A 20,000-nucleotide genomic window follows, 5' to 3' on the forward strand; every position below is an offset into this window, starting at 1 on the left:
CACAAAAAGAAAAAAAAAGAAAAAAGAGAGGCGTGCGTTTGTACGCGGCCAGACGAGCTCAGAGACTTCGTCAAGGACGCGTGCTGGCTATCCGCCGCACAGCCCGCGCTAATATTGGCGCCGCCAGGAGCGATCGAAACCTGAGCCGGCCAGCTTGCGAAAGCCCACGTGCACGTCAAAACGTGCGCGCACACATAGACAGGCATCGGATGGCGAGTTGCGGGAGCGGGAAGACGCGGAGAGAGATCATGCGCGCCGAAAGAGCCGGGCGGGGCGAGACGATGGCCTTACGTCGTTGGCAGCGGTGGATCTGCCAACCGGACGGATCCGCGGAAGTCGGTGACGCAAGATGGCGGCTGTCGTCGGCAGACGCGAGGCGAGTGCGCGTGCCGGCGATGTCAGGCGGCGAAGAGGATGAGGGCTGCGACGAGCATCCTTACGTCACGGCGTTCCGAGGCATTTAGGAGGCCGAACCCTTTGCTCGGTCGTCACGCCTGTGGCTCGCAACTGCAAGGCAACTGCGCCAAACTACTATGTATCGACCGCTTTCGAATGAGTATAGAAATATAAAAAGAAGAAGCTCTCATAGAAACGGCGAAGCGATGAAAGCACAAGACGAACAGTGCTAATAGGAGGGCGATAAGAGCTTCTCACACTCCGCTACAATGAACACTCACTCTTTTTCGTAGTTTTCAATAGCATTAAAATTCAAAGCTTCTCGAGGATAAAATATGCCAAGAAAGTAATATTTAACGCAATTTTCTAACGAAATAGAGCTACGTCCATATGCGGAGGTATACTACTCAGTATGGGAACGCTGGCATGATGAGCGGCATCAGAGTCAGCTGTGGAAGGAGGCGCGAGCGATATATTGAGGCAAAGAATTTGAGACCAAAATCACCGCGCCGGAGACGTCAATAGATAGTAGAGGTGTGGAGCAGGGACTTTTTTCCCAATCTTTGAAGAAGATGCTTTGACACTCCGCAAATAGAAGTTCATGACGAAGCTTACGTAGGAATCTGTAGTTGTTTCAGGGACATTTAAATAAGTTCTTCATGCATTATTGTTCGTTCATTTCTTTCTGAAAATCCTGATAAGTTTAGTGGTAACTGCAGTTTCCTAATACCATCCGAATCATGGCCAATACCCCGAAGTGGCTATGCACCATCAGTGCAGGAAAATGAAACTAAATGAACACACATCTTCAAATGCAGGAGTGCTTCAGAAGTTCGTCCGAAAATACAACCGTAGTGAAAAAAGTTTCAGGACGATTTTTTTTATTTTTGAGTTTGCAATACTAAAAAGGAACACATGTTGTTTTTATGTTAACTGGTATGTGTTCTTCCTTGACATGAGCTTGGCCATGTTTCCACGCAAACTCACTAGGTGACAGGGCTGTGCTTAGCAACACACAGTTCGGGTTGTTGTCGCATTAGTTAAGGTGACACAATGGATGCTGATTATGAGCAAAGAATGAACATTAAGTTTTGCGTTGCGCTCTGGAAAACCTCTAGTGAAACGTGGAACATCATTAAGCAAGCATATGCAGGCGAGGCGCTTTCAAGAAGTCGTGTTTTTGAGTGGCACAATATGTTTCGTGAAGGCAGAGATTCAGTGCAAGACGATTCCAGAGCTGGTCGCCCGTCTACAGCCCATAACGATGCAAACGGGGAGCGTGTAAGGCAGTTAATGCAAGAAGACCGTCGTGTAACTATGCGTGTGATATCAGAAGAACTGAATTTGAATCATGATGTGTGTAATAAGATTTTACGAGAAGATTAACAGAAACGGAAACTTCATGGAAACATCGTCCCTGACTCACTAACAGACGATCAGAAAGAGAACAGACGACGGATTTGTGCTGAACTATTGGATAGAGCCAGACGTGGTCCCACATTTGTGTCAAAGATTATTGCAGGGGATGACAGTTGGTGCTACCAGTATGATCCTCACACGAAGCGCCAAAGTGCTGAATGGCGGAGTCATGGATCACCAGCCTCGAAAAAAGTCGAACGACAACCTTCGAGATGAAATACAATGTTGATCGCGTTCTTTGATAGGAAAGTATTGATTCACCATGAGTATGTTCCTGCAGGTCAAACAGTGAACTAAACTATTTACATCGAAGTCTTAAAACGTTGGCGAGAAGCAATTCGACATGGCAAATGACATGAGAAAGAATGCTACAATGTCAAGAATAAAGCACTAACATACATAACGGCAATCGCTACCCGACTAAATCTAGTACTTCAAATGAATCTTACATGTAATAACTGGTTTTGGCTGCCAGCGTCGTGGAAAAGAAGCGCTCCAAGCGAAGTAACACGCATTATCATGACAAAATCAGTATAGAAAACGTCTTCTTCTTCTTATTTTTTAGAATCATAATTGTCGCCTTTCTACACTGCAACCCCTAAACAATTAAGGCGAATCCGGTATTGTATCATTAGCAGCACGGATATCATTAGTGCAATATACGTAGTGGCGGTAGCTTTATGTCAGAGAAGGCTCGCTGCGCACAGTGTCGCTATATTCTGCACGAACTTCCTATGAATATGAACCAATATTTGCGCTTATGTTAAAACACCACGTAATCTCTCATTACACTTTTATTGTGACCTTGCCTTTTTAAAAAAATCTGCTCTTTCTCTGCTATGCGCGATTATTCTGGATCAAGTTCAAGTAGCCAGGGCCCTCTGGTGGCCCCAGTTCTCGCAAATTTTCAAAGTTTACGTAACTGTTGGCAAGTCGGTTCTGCGGCAGCTCGTGTGGTGGACAAACGTTCACGAAAGGTAAAAATTTTCATCCATCCTAGTACAGCACGAATATATATATATGAATAGAATTTATTGATATGAAAGACAGAGAGGTCGACCTGAGCTAGTGCGCTAGTCTGCTACTCTGCACTGGGGAAGAGGGAAAGGGAGTGAAAGTATTGGGATGGATGATGATGATAAGAGAAGTGGCGAGTGCTTATGTACATGAGACAGTTGTCTCGCTAGAGCCACTCGTCGAGCTTGGTGTCCTGCAGAAACTTCGACAATACTTTTGCTGCACGCATTGAAATTGCAGTGTCAGGCCATGGGCCGAGGATAGCTTCCTCCGACAGTAGCTGTCTGCCAACGCTGGCTAGGAAACTGTCTAACGTCCTTCGCTCCAGCATATATGCTGGGCAGTCGCACAGTACGTGTTGCAGTGTTTCGGGAATCTGGCAGTGTTCACAATCAGGGCTGTTCGATTGGCCGATGAGGTGTGCGTATAGCGACGGGTGAAAGCAACGCCGAGCCGTATCCTGTGTAGCAATGATGTTTTGTTCCGTGTAAGCTTCGGAGGCAAACAGAATTTACCGTCTGGGTCAATCATATGTAGACGTCTGTGAATGTTGTCATAGTGGGCTATGTAAGCCTTTGTAAGGTCTTGCATGAGTGCCTTGATCATGGAGTTGGTGTCAGGTCGCGAGTAGGCAATCCGTATTTCATCAGAGGAAGGGGAGGCCGATCTTGCCTCACTGTCAGCGAGTTCATTGACAAAAACACCACAATGGCTGGCACCCATTGAAAGGTGATCACGTGGCCACTTAACTCGGCACTGTGATGAAGTTCGAAGATTTCCAGCACGAGCAGATAGTATGGTACAGCACGAAGCCACAAAGGAAACCAATAGAGTTTTCTCAGGAAGAAAGCTTCGGAGCTGAAGAAACGCTCGTCGTGGTCCTGGGATCGAATCTGGGACCAGCGGTGTTCAGGGGCGGTCGCTCTACCAACTGGGCTAACCAGAAGGCTAGCGTATCGCCGCGCGAGGGCGAATTATTCGGCAACTCGGAGCACAGGGATGCTTCAACAACGTTGTTGCGGCGGATCATATGACAAAGAAAGCACAGCAGACACGCAATAGGCGATAAATAGAACTAAAGGATGACACGCGAGGCGGTGGCCTCTGTGTACAATTCTGAAAAAAAAAGAAGAAAGACGTTGTGCTCCAGTCCGCACTGTAAAGGCGGCTGGACAGCGAAGTTGTAAACGACACGTAGAAGGATTGCCCACTACGACGTGGCTTGAAATTGTTCACACGGTGACAGTCACATGCACGTTACCTAATTAAGTATGTTTCAACGGCCTGCGACTAGGCTTGCACCGATGCTTCGTGCACCTACAAAGAGCGGGCCAGAGACAAGCGAAATGCTTTTAACCTGGAAATACAGTACATCACAGACACAACAACTAAATCAAAATTCCGCGTCGATAAATGTCTTCTTAAATTTAGAATTTGCACCCTTGAAACGACTGACAGCGTTGTACCTTCGTAATTTGACGGCGTTTCCGGCTTTACAACATTCATCATCGTCCTGCCGCGCTTGGCGATTGCGCTGAGCGTCGTGAACACGATGTTCATCCATGGCTCGAGCACGACGCCATTGTTCACTTTGTCGTCTCTGTTCTCTTCGCCGCTCCTCCTATGCACGCAGCTCTTCAGGAGTCCTCGCTATACGTGGCCTTCCCATAGCACTGTCACAACACAAATGCATGCCTTACTAGGCGCGCCCTCTTTGTATATGTGTAATGTAGTGACGTCACGTCCTGTTTCACAAAGTGTGCTGTCACAAACCTGCACTTTACATTTTATATGGGTAATGACGTTACGCTCCCTGTTACAAGCCGATGCCGTTATCAATCATTCTGTGCAACGCATTGTTAAGCCTTATCATCTATCATGTTGACACGAGACGTGTGTTGCGCTTTTACGTACCAAACGACCTATGCGGTATGAACTGTATGTGTGATTCGAAAGGATATGACACACTTTTCGCTTCAATTTTAGCCTACGGTTGCACTACATCCGGCTCCGGGATCTGCCCACAGACAAAACAAATGTTAGAGGTATACAGCTTCGCTGTAAAAAACAACCACAAGCGAGCTAGACAACATAAAGGAGCCACCAATGTTTGAGGCGCGCTTGAAAACGTCGAATTATTTGTTCAATGTTTCGACAGCACTGTGGGGACTGGCAGACGCCGCACGGGTCTTCAGCTTGTGAGAATCCCGGGTCCCTGTCTTGGCTGACGAGGTGTTTCTATTCCCAGGAGGGGGCCGCCGTTTTGCGCAACGTCATCTGTGAATTCGACTCGCGCAAGTGAACCTGCGTTCAATAGGATGGTGCAACGCCAAGAATCCCGGTACAGGCTGCCTGTTCCATGCTTCTCTTTCTTACGTTCTTTTTTTTTGTCCATTGCACTGTCACAGAGAGTGAAGGGTGGGAAGATAGCACGCCGTGCGACACGAAGAAACGAGACGAGTTGCCAATTTAAAGTAGACGCCTTCACCGCTTTGCAAAACTTGTCTAGTACAGGTACGACGGCAACAGAATGTGCAGAGCTATCAATCTTCGGGCCCTTTTTTATCTTCAGTTGCGACACGCGACATTCCTTCCTTAGTTCTCGGCTCCGCTTTAAACACACATCTCAATTTAACGAGTTCGTACACTTTTTATTGTACTGCCGTACTTTTTAACTGGCGCAATAAATCTCGCTTTCACGCCGCTCGTGAAAGTCAAGAAAAATGTGGAAGAATAATGAATATATTGGAGTAAAACCCAGAATGCGGGTGTCTGATCAATGTATTGACGTGGTGCAAGAAAAACAGGAAAGCTAAGCGCTAGGCGGCGCAGGTAATGCAATTTAAGGCCGTTAAACTCAAATGCAGCTGAAACTTGGATGGAAGCTAATAAACTTGACCTAAACTGAGGATTGCTCATCGAGTGATATAATACCATATGATAGGCGTAACGTAAGTAAGCAGGAGGATAGCGGTGGTGTGGATTAAAAAGCATACTTTTTTGTTAAGTGAAGAAAATTATAAGGTAGGCATCTCTACAGGCCCGGTTTTCCTTAGGTCCCAAACACTACTTAGGAAAAAAAAAGAAAGAAAGAGAGAAAACGAGGTGGAAAAATCAACAAGCACTACGTAAATTATAACACAATTCACACGGCATACAAGTAGTCTAACCACAGATATCAGCGCCAGGGCGGCCTATTGATTCGGTGCGGTCACCACGTCACATTAGGGTTGCAGTTGATACCACAATTGAGAGTAAGAGGAGGAATGGGAGCTTGTAGGTCGTGTGATGCGAAGAACAGATAACCGCTTGACTGTTACAATAACAGCCCGAAGGGACAAAGGCAAGGAAAGCGCAGCCCAACACAGCACGTACAGCGCGAGTTGGGGGTGATGAGATCAGGGAACTTGCAGGCATAGGATGGACCCAGCTGACGCAACACATAGGTAATTAGATATTACCGAAAGATGCCATCATCCTACAGTGGGACACAAATTAGGCTGATGACTATGAATATCTGAGATAAAACGAGCACCGGATAATCCGGATCGTCTGTCGACACGTCCGTGTCTCGACATTTAAGATTCCAGTGACAGTTATTGCCTTGCCGGATTATCTTCTATTGCAATCACGTAGAAACGTCTCGTAATGGCAGTCTTGTATCTTTAAAGAATGCAAATTTATTTCCTTATATTCACAAATATTCGAGCTGATAAGCGCTGTCCGCCGACCGCTGCCGCGGCGATGGTGTCGTCGTTACGCTGATAGCTAAATTGCCAGCGGCGCGATCCCTAACAACGCCCAATTAGGAGACGTCATTGCGCAAGAAGATTTCGGCGAATGCGGGCTCAGGGTATTTAGAGCAGTAATTACTTTGCTCACCTTGTTCTTGCCTTCTATAATAAAGAAAAAAAAAGACTACGTGACTACGAGGATAACGTGAGCTTGCGACATTATTTCAAAATACAAAGTGCAAAAAGTTTCCAGCACGCATCTGCCCGATAACAATATAAACAGTGCACGTAGGATCATGCAGAGAGCTTTGCGAGCTCACAAAATGAAAAAAAAGAACATCATGGGCCATTATGAAAGGCCACGGCGAGGTAATACTTTACCGTTAGGAACTCAGAAGGAAATCTTGCGTAACGCGTTCTCGGCGCGAATCCATGCTTTTTTTGTTGTGAAACCTTTCTTTTTCGTATTGGCCTCTTACATAGTCGCTTGATGCGCTAAACGGAAAAAATAAAAACGAAAATAACAAGACTACTCTGACAACAATGCTCATGCTCTCTGTGTCGTTATCAGACAAAATGTTTTCAATCTTAAAGATGAGTGCACCAGCACCAAGTTGTTATTATTGAAGGTTCCCAAAAGTTCTCCATTACGATTTTTATTCAGTTATGTGGACACTAGAGACACATTTCCGCAGTCGTCGTCGCCATAGGCGTCAGTGTGCTGTTCTGTATAAAGCCCAAGCCATAAACCCAAGTGCTATAAGATCGTAGCCGCGCGCCGTTGTGCGTGCGAGACAAGGCGTGTGAAGGTGAGATCTCGCGCGCGCAAGGGAGGAAGGCTGGAAGGAACTGCGCCATTTTCCATCACGCGCAAGGCATCGGAAAAGGGGGGCGTTCTACGCCGGCGGCAGCTGCGTATGGCACGGCTGAACGCGGCTGCGCGGGCCCCATCTTGAAAGCGATTTGCGAAGGGGGACAGATCTAGGTGCGCCGAGCGTGTTCTCGCCGCTTCGTACGCGTTGAAGCGAAAGGCAGCACGAAGGTCGATTCGCTCGCTGCTGCTGTCGCGCTTCCTTACGCCAGCGTTCTGGCGGCGAGTGTCCGCGGTCATCGAGTAAGAAGTGTTCATGTTTGTCTGCGCGTGCGTGACACCATGCTTGTTAATATAGTTTGAAAGCGAACGTTTACACGGCCGATGAAACAACTATCCTTACTTCGTATAACTGTTAGATAATTTCATAGCGTAATCAACGCTTCCCCTTTCGGACGAAACGGGTACTTTTTTTGTTTACCGTTTCTTCGAACCCCAGAAAGGCTAACTTTCCTCTAAGGAAAGCAATCAGCGCAGGCAGTCAGAAAGCAGTCAACGCAAGCTCAAACATGCAACAGTCCGACGTCAATAGGGCGCACAATCGTTACTTATGAAGGCGTCCCGAGCCGACGTGAACCGGTTAAGAAAGGCTTTCTTTGGGAGCAGAACAGTAACCAATGCTTGAGAACGTTGACAGTATCACCAGAATAAGTCCGACATTCCGACCTAGCGCCGCGCGAGTTACAAGTGGTTCATTACGATCCTTGTCACAAAAATTGCACTTCTATGCAGAAGGAAAAGTAGTTAAATACAAAACACCGTTAATGCGTAGTCCCTGCACAAGCGCTATCATGCGAAACGCCATGCATGAATGAAAACAAGAACACGACTACTGCGAACAAGAAATTGAATGATCTGTACTGTGACGTCATACATTTTCCACACCAGTAAAAATAAAAAAAAATGCATCTAAAAAGATTAATGCAAGCATATAAAGCAGATAAAGAGGGAGTTGAAAGGAATGATTAGCAGAAAATACAACCAAGTGCCCTTAAAGATAGTTAGAAGGAGATTGGTCCCTAAATAAAGCAAAAAAAGGATAGATAGATAGATAGATAGATAGATAGATAGATAGATAGATAGATAGATAGATAGATAGATAGATAGATAGATAGATAGATAGATAGATAGATAGATAGATAGATAGATAGATAGATAGATAGATAGATAGATAGATAGATAGATAGATAGATAGATAGATAGATAGATAGATAGATAGATAGATAGATAGATAGATAGATAGATAGATAGATAGATAGATAGATAGATAGATAGATAGATAGATAGATAGATAGATAGATAGATAGATAGATAGATAGATAGATAGATAGATAGATAGATAGATAGATAGATAGATAGATAGATAGATAGATAGATTGGCTATACCAAAACATTCAGAAGGCATCCACAGGCGGTTGCGCCTCGTCAAGCCGAGAAATTCAACGCGTTGGAACATACCCCTGCCTCCATCTTAATGAAAGCCTTCAGATGCAAACAAAGCTGAAACACAAAACACCAGCCTCGCTCTCCCTCTTCACGTCCCCATCCAGGCGCAGAGAAGACCTAGACGGGGGCCGCAGGCATTCCCGATAAAGCCATTGACGTAAGGGTCACTCCGAAGAGCCTGTCGCACGTTAATTACATCTGGCGCCTGTTCTCACGTGTCAGCTCCTCACTGCTGGCCGCTGGCCGCAAAACAAAGAGAAAAGGAAAGCGAGTGAGGATGCGACACGGAAGGCCTGTGTGGCGTAACACAGAGGGCAGGCCGGACGCTTTGAATGTCAATAAGGCGGACAGGGTCGGCGCGCGAAGCGCTGGCGCAACAATGCAGTCCCGAATGCGGCGTCTATGCTTCGTCTTACCAACTTCGTGCAGTGTAACGAACGCTATGGGTCACGTTAGCCAACCAGAAAAGAGAACGAGAAGAATACTTCCTCCGTTGTCCGCCTGTGATCTCCCTACGCACGAAACCGACGGAACGGAAACTTCGCGGAAGGATCAGCGGCGTACAACGGGAGAGCCGTGCTCCCTTCTCTGGAACACACAGCCGGCTCTCGTTACTCGCAGGCTGACGTGAACCCTATACAGTCTTGGCTGAAATGCACGGAATTAGTGAAACGGTGTGTTGGCGCTTCTCATTGGGGAAGCCCCTCAAGCAAATATAGAACGAGGGGACTGTGAGGCAAGGCAGCGAGAGAAAGAGATGCTTCTGCGACTTCTTGCAATTTTTCTGCCGATGAAAGCTTGGTGAAAAATTCGCACTTTCGAGAATTTGCTGCACGGTCTCTCACTCATAGAAAGCACACACAAAAAAGCTAAAGCCAAGCTTTTGTCGAAATATACACAAAGGCAAAGTAGGTAGGGTTCACCGTCTTGATATATTGGACATGAATTCGATGCACGAGTCCAGGATCCTCACTATGAAGGCACAGAAATAAGAAATCACAGGAGACAAACATCATAAGCGGTATTCTGTTTATTTTTGCTTTTGAATCGTACCTGACAAACATCAACACATCTATACATAGTGTTTGACAAGTATGCATGCAGAACAGCGTCGACTGAGAACGAACCTCTGAATGTGTGCTAGAAATTTTAAATGAAATGTTTACTTGACGGTGGGGTCTAAACGGAGAACGCTGAAGCACGTGCGATATGCACGTGAACAAGGTTGGGAACTTAGAGAAAGCTCTTCGCCAGTTGCTGCGGTACCAGCCCGATGTACCAAGACTCATTGCAAGTCTGGTAAATAATTACCGTGTTTAAGGTTTCACCAGGCGCTTCTTAGGGATCTCATCCGCATGTGAACAAGTTTGTTTATTGTCAAAGCAACTTATCTGCGAATGTCGATCTCATAAGCGATCGCAGGTACTGCTGGAATTACAGAGGACAACAAGCATGCACAAACGGCTTAGCCTTCATAAGTGTTCATTGCGCTGCACGTGACCCTGCGTTGTGATCGCCTGCGCTGATTGTGAGCGGCTGAGGTCATGTGGTTTTTCTTTCTTCCTACCTCTCCTTGCGTAGGGCAGCACACTGGATGTTTCATTCATTCTAACATAAACATATTGTGAAATGGGTCGAAGAAGTTCAAGTAAAGGCCATAAGAGAAGGAATGAATGAATGAATAAAGCCTTTATTTTAAGGAAGGGGACGGCTCTAGGCAGCTGTTGGGGATTAGGAGGGAAAGAAATGTGGCTTCCCGGACCGTTGGCTGAAGCACATGTTCATCTCAGTCTTTGATCTTCCGCTTTATGCAGACTCAGGTGCATGTTCACTTACGCCGCTCTCACATGGGCTGGTCGACCCCTTCTACACTACTCGACACGTAATGAAAAATTGGTTTAAAGTATATAAAAAGGCGACTTGCCATCTTCATTTCGTTGCGGGTATCACATATAACAAATACATCTGAGTCGAAATGGCAGTGGTGAAGGGCAAAAGAAGAGAGGCGAAGCAAGTGCGTCGAAGAGTAACTCGTGGAGACCAAAAAAAAAAAAAAAAAGCAACGCAAAGAGGCCATCCGCAATGAGACGAACGAAGCTGGCTTCGCAGCAGGAAACAACGAGCCGAGGAAAGGGATAAAGCCACAAGGTTTCGAGAGAGCGATGGAACAGCCACGCGGCTGCATGGGTTGGCGTAGGGAAGAGTGCGTCGAGGAAAGGAAGGAGGAAGGGAAGAGTGAAGAGGAACAGGGCGCCACACAAAAGGCGACGCTCAATGCTCGCGCGCGAGTCGCTGTACAGGAAGGCGCTTTGGAGAAGCGGAACTCGAAACTCGACGACGGGGTGCCGCCCCTTTTGAAAACGACGAGCACGACCACGACGTCGTCGCCAGGCTCTCTCGCATGTCTGTGAAAAATTGGTGCCGCAGTCGAAGCATAACGAGAGCGCCCGCCCCCTCCCCAGCTCTCTCTCTCTCTTCTCGCTGCACTGCCGAAGCGCCGGAAAAGAAAAACGGCTCCGGCACCAGCTACTCGGGCAGCAACGCCGCAAAATAAAACTCGACGCGGCGTACAGCAGCCACAGCCGGTCACGCATCACAAACACAGTGGCGCGTGGCACGCTGACGTTACGCAGAGACGTGGAGCAGCAGAAGCTGCGAACAAAAGCCGAAGGACAGAAAGAAAGAAAGAAAGAAAGAAAGAAAGGAAGAAAGAAAGAAAGAAAGAAAGAAAGAAAGAAAGGAGAAAAAGAAAGAAAGGAAATGAAAGAAAGAAAGACAAGAAAAAGAATAATAACGCATCAAGGTCGAATTATAGCAAGAAAGTCCGAAAGAAAGATGGGAAGCCGTGAGGAACCCAGGAGAACACACACCCCACTTCCAACTCTTTCTTATTCTTCTTCCTTTACTTGAAAGAGGAACGGCAAAGGCCAAGAAAGAAATGGAGACGAACGACTTTAGGCCGACGCACGTGGCGCACGCATTTCGGAGGAACAGCAAGCGGCGCTTTTGAAAGAGAACAGCGCGCCAGATAGTGGAGAAGTGTCCTTTGTGTTTGTTTGTTTGTTTGTTTGCTTGTTTCTCTTGTGTAGAGGCACGTTTACAGTGAAGTAGCGGCACCAACAAGAGGGGTATATGCAACGCTCCGTTGGAGCCACATACAACGTTCTTATTAAGGGGTCGTCAAGGGATACACAAAAGCAGTCACGGATGACTTATCCCAATCATAAGTGTCAAATCGCAGCAGACAGCCTCCACTTTATATAAAAAGTTCGGCGGCATGTTACACTCCCGTAATACGTGAAGACGAAAGCCCGCTGCAGACATTTTAATGCATTGAGTTACACGATCGGAGGGACCAGACTTCTTGCAAGACATAACGAGCCGCAGAGTGAAGTAAACGTGTGGCGAGTCGTTGTCTGCGAGCTTCAGCCTCCACTATACGTTGTCGTCTCGCATAGCCGCGTTGCTGCTTTCGCAGTTCGGCATCTTCGACTCGGCTTCGACGTTTAGCTGCCGCTTCGCGCGCTCGTATAGTGATGTCAGACTCGTTTCTCTTCGACTTCACGTTGCATCCTCTAAACAGGGGAAAACAACACTCGCCGTCAAACGCCTTGCTCCCGCCGCTTCGAACGTCGCACCTCGTTTATTGCTTGGCTAGCATCCTTGGCATACTTCCGAGGGCGGTATGCAATGCTTTAGTGATAGTTCGGATGTTTGTTTTGAGCTTCTTCTTTATTGAAACGCATGCTGTTCTGTGTGTTGTATGGGTGATTTGAATGAATGTACGCACTGTTCGCTTCACTTTGCCGAGCGCTTCTAGCCTCTGCCTTACGGGGGTATGAGCCATTGCATCTTTGCTTGCGTACGGGAGTATGAACCATTGCTGCTGATGATATTTTTTGTACCATTCGACTAGACGCCACGTTTTCTAGGTAGGAGCCATTATAAGGAGCCACTCAAGGCTTTCGCCTTAAATGTTTCTCTTTGGCACCACGGTGGTCGGCCCTTGCCATCAATGGCACATTATTTTTCAACGGGGGGAGGGGGGTGCTCCTAGTTCTAGACAGAAAGAACTCTCCAGTCCTGACGCCTTCGGTCAGTGTAGGGGGAGGGAGGGGGGAGGTCGCACCGGAAACACGTTCCCCGTGAAATTTGTCTACTAGTATGTAGCCTGCAAGTACCTCCCCCTAACCCCCTCTCCCCCCCACTCTCTGGTCAAGTACGTGCCCTCTGCACCTCTACCCTCTCCCCCCCTCTCGAAAACATATTTTCGCCACTGCCTTGGGTAAGAACGCGCTCTTCTTGCTTTCGTACACAGCCCCACAACATTAGCAATCTTTTATGTACCTGAAAGTGAATGCGCTATCCAATTTGTTGGAGAGTGAGCTTTTATGAGGCCTTTTCTAGCCCTGGCCCAGCCGCTAAACGCTCAATGCTTCCGCGTGTTACTGTGTTGTTATAATTTTAAAAAAACGTGCTTAAAATTATTTTACGTGAGGTCAGTTAACTTGTTTTTTCATTATTGCTTGAACTTTACCCCATAAAACAATATTTACTACACATTCAATCTACGTGACCTTTAATTAGAAAACATTCATCCTATGGACTTTAACCCACAGAAAAGACAAGTGTGAAGGTGTGCGTCCATCCAATTATAATTTTCACTGTGGCCGCAAACAGCGCTCACACGGTCCCATGCATGCTTGAAAGTTCGCAGTAGGAGACCGCAGTAGGAAAATTAGTAGGAGACCTTGACCATAATCCGCGCTGTCTAGATTGAAAGACATGCTTGGTAGAAACCGAGAAATTTGTTTTTACGGAATGAAATCCGCCTATGTAGGAGGGGGGAGGGGGGGGGGCGTAGTGTCAAAGGAAACCATATCCAATATATCGGAGAAATCTTGCCCTTTCAGGAGTAGGTACACTTAGATGGAACTGTTGAAATGGCTAAAGAAGAAGAAAGCAAATGATGAAAAGATGACAATCATCAGCATAAGGTCAACATTTACGCCCAGCAGCCCGAGCTTAGTGCTCAGACGAAGCACTGCGGCTATAGCAGAAAAGAAAGATAACAAAAAGACCGGCTTCTTTCTTTCTCTAGAATGTCCCAACGCCGACAATAACGTGAAGAAACCCAAGCTCCTTTTCCTGACCGAACTCTTACTCCAGTAGTCGAGTCATCGCAACCACTCCTTACGACATATAAAAGCTCGCTCAAGACATGATGGCAAAACGACCCACCCTCCCGTGCATCCCCTTTTCCCCGATCCCCACCTTCACGTTCCCTACCCCTTCCCTTTCTTTTTCGATTCGCCGACGTCCCTTCTCTATCTGCATCGCACCAGGACCAACATTCCACCTCGAGGACATCACGCGCGATTGTGGCGGCGAGCGGCAAGAAAAACGAGGGGCTTAGTCAAGGAGCCTCATTTGACGCTAGGAAAGAAAGGACAGATAAATAAATAAATAAATAAATAAATAAATAAATAAATAAATAAATAAATAAATAAAAACGCAGTGCGCAGGAAGGGACGGAAAAAGAAAAAAAGCGCGAATCAACGAAAAGGTCGTCGCATCAGCAGACGTCCCGCACGTATTTCTAATCTTTGAAGAAAGACGACATCAAAATCGGGGGAGGGGGGCGGAAGCACCGCCGCGGCACGTAGGGGGCTTCCCGCATGAGGATCCTTAATCAAATTCCGGGTCGCATAACCGATACAGCAGAGGCGGCTCCGTACTTATTCGTGTTGTTCTCTTCTATCTAGCACGCTCATTGGCTTTTGTCCACATCGCCCACTTTCCAGGCCCCCCGCCCCCTCCGTTCTTTCCTCATCCCTTCGCCGGGAGGCCACACGCTTTCGCGAGATCCGGCAGTCTCCTCTGACGATGTCGACGGCTCGTCAGCGCGTGCCTTTTCTTGGCTTCTCCTTCGCTTGCTGTGCCCTTAGAGCCACCCTAGACGAGCCGGCAAACGTCAATAGCAGCGCGTACGAGACGAGCATTCCGCTTCGCGATCGCAGAAGGCATGTGCTGCTGATGACGGCAGCGATAAGAGAAGGAGAAAAGGGGAAATATATATATATATATATATATATATATATATATATATATATATATATATATATATATATATATATATATATATATATATATATATATACACAAAGGACGGCTGTCAGATGCACTAAGCGCCCACGCCTACGCAGCGCACGTTTTCCAGTGAAAGGCAGACGAGACACACGTCAAAGCGAATTTTAAAGGCTGCCTCCGCTATAAGATTCTTGGTAAATTGAAGTTCTGATTTATTTCACGAAAGTAGCTATCAGTGCGAGTGCCTCTTGAGCTTCGAAATAAAACTGGCAAGCTTTTAAAAGTAAGGAAGAAAGGACTGAAATTCAAAAGAGAGCTTCTGAACAAGGCACATTGATTGCTGAGGCGCGCGAATCTTTATTATTATTCTTTTTTGTGTCCGTTTCCTGTTTCTGTAGTCTCATTGAGATATGACAAAATGGCGCTTTTAAACGGCGTCAGCTACTCTTCGTCTCTTGATCACATCACAATGCAGTTACGTTATTGCGCTTGATATCGAGCTGTCTTGAAGCACTATATGTTGCACACATATGCATATATGAATTATGTACTTCTATAGTCTCCTATAAGGATAAGACAAATCAATGCCGCTGTTGTGTGTGACTGCATTAGTCAATAATTTCAGAGAGAAGCTCACGAACGAACGCCTTAAGAACACAACAGCTAATATACGTGTAAGCGGGGTGTGCGTTCTAGCAAGTAGTTCCGCTTTAAGGATAACACCGGGAGGCGCCTTTCACACGTACACATGGTTAGCATCAGGCGTTGCAATGGGATTGCAGTGTTACAACATTTATTGTGTAGCAGAAAGAGTGCCAATAATTTTTTTCCAGTGCTCAATATAGTACAGTATCCTCAAAATGCAGTAAAATGTTTTGAACAAGAGGCCCAAAGGAACATAATTACAAAGCGAGAGTTTTTTTTTTTAAATGCGGGGATCGTAGCCAAATATTGAAGCAGCCTCTTACTGCACGCCAATGAAAATAATGCGCGCCTTGTTTAGTGCACATGTTTCACCTGGGCTTCTGTCTTCTCTGGCTCTCTGTTTCAATCTCCCATTCCCCTCTCCACCTGCAAGGTAGAAAACTGTGTACAGACCACGTAACTAACCTCTTTTTCTTCTCTCTCTTTCTCATTGATTATTTGAATTCCAACAGGGTCAGTTTCTTACGCCTGCCTCAACTTGAGGAACCACATTTCCTTTCTCTAAAACGTGTCATAGCGTGCCATCTCGCGCTGAGCGAATAGATTCAATTGCGTGTCCAGTGCGCGCACTAATAACCCGTAGAGAGTGGCATCCCGGTAAACCAATTTGTCCTCTTCAAGGGTGCGCGGAAACAAACGAACAATCAACGAAACAATCTTGCTTCGGCGAAGTGGAATTTAGCTGACCAAGGCCGCTATGCGAGGCCCGACGAAGCGACATAGCAAAGCCACCGATGCCGTCGCCGTCTACCAGCTGCGAGGCAACCAGCGGCTGCTCGCAGTCAACGACGACGTGGAATCCAACGCCTCGCAAGATCACTGTTGCGAGCGGCAAGCCCACGGGGAGGATTACGTGCGACGCGCCGGCGAGGCCGCCGCCGCCGATGGGCGCTTGGCAACGCGACGGCAGCGGCGCGTCGCCACGCAATCCCCTCGTCGGCCTGGAATCCCATTTCGCGCAAACACTTGCTTCTTAGGGTCTCGGCGTTTCCCCGTTTCTTTTGCTGCGGCCGTCCAGGAAAAGGACACGCGTACGGGCGCGCAAAGAAAGAGACAGAAGCGAGCGACACGCCGCGTAAGCGGCGCTGTGATTTGTGGCCTGTGAGTGGGCGGCCGAAAAACAAAAACAAAAAAGGCGAGTAGTAGTAGTAGCAGCAGCTTTCTTGCAGCGGCGTTCCGCCGGCGCCGACCTTGAAAGTGCGTTTCTAACATGTAGAGTTGGTTTATGACCGAGGATAGGATGCTGATGGTCACACAGACAGACACTACAGAGAACAAACAAACAAACAAACAAACAAACAAACAAACAAACAAACAAACAAACAAACAAACAATCAAACAAAGTATAACCACGGTGTCGTTGAAGCCATAGGCTCTTTCGATGAACTGCATTTAGATTAGTGCGCCGCACCAGTGATGGTGGGTCCTGGAATATTATGAAATCTCTAAAGATGGCACCAAAAGTTCTAAAGAATGCAAAATGAATGAAAATGAATTTACTCTAGCATAGAAGCCGTAAACAGTCCCAGTCCCGCCCGAAAGGCGAAGCACTGGTTGCGATAGAAAATTAGTAGACAGTAGACACTAGCAGCCGTATAAACTTGTAAACGTTTGCTCATTAAGTGAATTAATAAATTAAGAAGCACTGCGCCACGCGCGCACAGGTAAACATGAACACATCGCACTCGATGAGCGTGAAAACTCGCTGTCAAAACGCTGGACTGAGGAAGCGCGGCAGCATCAGCGAGCGAATTGACTTTTGTGCTGCCTCTCGGTTTAACGCAAACTAAGCGTCGAAAGCACAGCGCATACGAAGCAACCAGCACTCGGTGCGCTTCGACCACATCGGAGGTAGCTTTGAAGATGAGCGCAATGCGACCGCACACTTTGGGCCCTATAACGTAAAACTATTCCAATATGTTTTTATTCCAATCTCCTGACGTCAAATTTGCGTAACTACCGACGCAGGCACCGGGCGGTCACCCGCAGCGTTGTCTGAACAGACCAATCAAATGCTCTCCTCGTTCATAGGAGGTCACTTTTGTTTGCTTGAAAAACGAATAACATTGCCTACAGTGAGCGGCCTGTCGTATCTAATTGGCTGACAAGAGGCGAAGAGAATGCTCAAGTTGAGAGGGATTCGATGGGGCAGAGCCACTGCACTGAAAATCGATAACCGGATGAAGAGGCTGTTGCTGGCGTCTGCGATTGGTCCACTTCCCTTACTTAACTTGCAGTGGCTAGCAGAAAAGGGCGGCGGTATGCAACGGAAGCTTAAGAATGACGCTAAAACGGATCCCAAGAAAAGAATAGTTGGCCGAATTAGATCGTAAACGTACCGAAAGTGCTCATATCGTTACACGGCCACGCAGAAAGATTTATTATACGCAAATAAACCCATGCTCTCCGGCAGGTGCGAGTAGCCAGCGCCTGATCAAACGGCGGCAGCCGTCTTTTATTCCTTTCGGAACGGGGCAGCCTGCGGCTATTCAGAAGAAAATTCAGTTTTGTTCGGCATATTAATGCATCTTTAATGCGTACACGTCACTTTGACGGGACGAATTTTGTGGGTTTTGTGACGTCGCGTGACAGGCAGATGAAGTGAGTGCAGCCTGAAAACTTTTGACCAATAGCCGGGGGCTAATGGCGAAAAGGCGTCGAATCAAAAACAAATGTTTTCCAATATCGGTCAAATCATGCATAATCAGTGCGTACACATCCTATCAGATGGGGAGGTATCGCGGTTTTCGTGACTTCGCGTGACAGACCGGTGAAGTGGTAGCGGTCCAAAAAAGTTTTTGACCAATCGCGGAGGGCTGATAGCAGAAATGGAATAGAAAAGTTTGGAATAGTTTTACGTTATAGCGCCCTTTGTTCACATCGCAGACCGCTTTCAAGATAGGGCACCCGCATTGCCGCGCCGTACGCAGCAGCCGGCAAAGTAGAACGCCCCACTCCAATCCCTCTGCTTCCAGTGGTGCCTCGAGCGTGACGGAAAATGACGCGCTACCCCCCCCCTCCCTTCCCCCCGCTTTCCTCCATTGCGCATGCGAGATTGAGCCGTGATCGTCACGCGACTCCTGAAAGTTTCACTCACATGCCGCATACGGCGCGCGGCGACGACGTTATCGCGCTTGGACTTGATAAGGAATATCACGGCGACAGCGACGGCAGAAATGCGCCTGGTGTGTCCATATAATTGCTGTCACAATAAAACGAAACAAAAATTGGAGGAAGCTTCGCTTTTAAGAATGTAACGTGATAGCATTCAAAGGCCCCTGACTGCTTTTGATGCTTCCCGGCAACTGCAGCTTATGTAACCGTAAAGTTTACCGGGAAACGCTGGCGGCGAACGCTACGCACGAAGGCAAACTTTCTAGTAGAAACGCGGCCTCTTGCGTGAGTCGATCTCCTGTTACTGTTTCGCACTTTTAATATTTCCGTCTAAGAAGCGCTAACATAAAATATATGCACTGTCGTTTTTTTTTTCATTATATTTGTTTGTGGGCTGCCGTTCTAAAAATTCCAAGAATACGTTTGTAAAGCATGAAAGACAAGGTATGAGCAAGTTTGGTGGTAGAAGAGTGGTTGGGAATGCGCGGTTCGGAATTTAGTTCGAGATTCTTTTTGCCGAAGCAGCGCCCGGCGCCGGATTTTTTGTGGCACGGGCCCCTTAACGCTGTCGCGTTAAAAGAAACGAAAAGAAAAAATTGCAATCCCTTTTCGAATCCAGATAAACTTTCCTGTAAAGCGTGCACCGCCGCAAAAAGACATTTGACGAGGCGAAGCCAAACCAAATTTACGAAGGGACACAAACGAGCGCGGCAGACGTGATTTGAGTGGAGGTTCGAGTGGAGGTTAAATGATGTGGCTCGCTTAACTAAATTCCACCATCGCCTACGACAGGGTGCGCATGATTTATAGCGGGGGCAGAAAATCAGTCACGCAAGAAACCATGACATCTGCGGGGAAATGGCGTCCGCTTCTACAGCGGTTGTCTCTAAAACCCAGCGGGAAAAGTCTAGCTGCTCTAGCAACCTACCAATCACGAGGGTGAACTTTCTAACACAAACAGGAAGCTTTCTTCCGTCTTCTTTTCCTTGTGCTTAGAATCATTTTACGGAAGAACGGCCATAATCTGACATTCAGCGCCTCCCAGTTTGTGGTACGGTTAACGGTTCGTTACCTTCCCTCCAGCTTAACCATTCAAATGAGGAAAAAAAGAAAAGAAAAAGAAAACAAAACAGAAAAGCGTCGATTTCGCGCACTTCTGGCCCGATTTTTGGAGAATAGAAGGAACACTAAGAGGAACGGAATTATGC

At 47.0% G+C, this 20,000-nt stretch overlaps 1 protein-coding gene across 6 annotated transcripts in view; it reads right to left on the reverse strand.

Moving 5' to 3' along the window:
* Positions 1-20,000, reverse strand: part of Camta (Calmodulin-binding transcription activator) — a 528,965-nt gene that overhangs the window by 92,044 nt on the left and 416,921 nt on the right. The gene's annotated exons all lie outside the window — the stretch shown is intronic.

The sequence above is a fragment of the Dermacentor variabilis genome, chromosome 3 (assembly GCF_050947875.1).
Source record: "Dermacentor variabilis isolate Ectoservices chromosome 3, ASM5094787v1, whole genome shotgun sequence".
In the NCBI taxonomy this organism is placed as follows: domain Eukaryota; kingdom Metazoa; phylum Arthropoda; class Arachnida; order Ixodida; family Ixodidae; genus Dermacentor; species Dermacentor variabilis.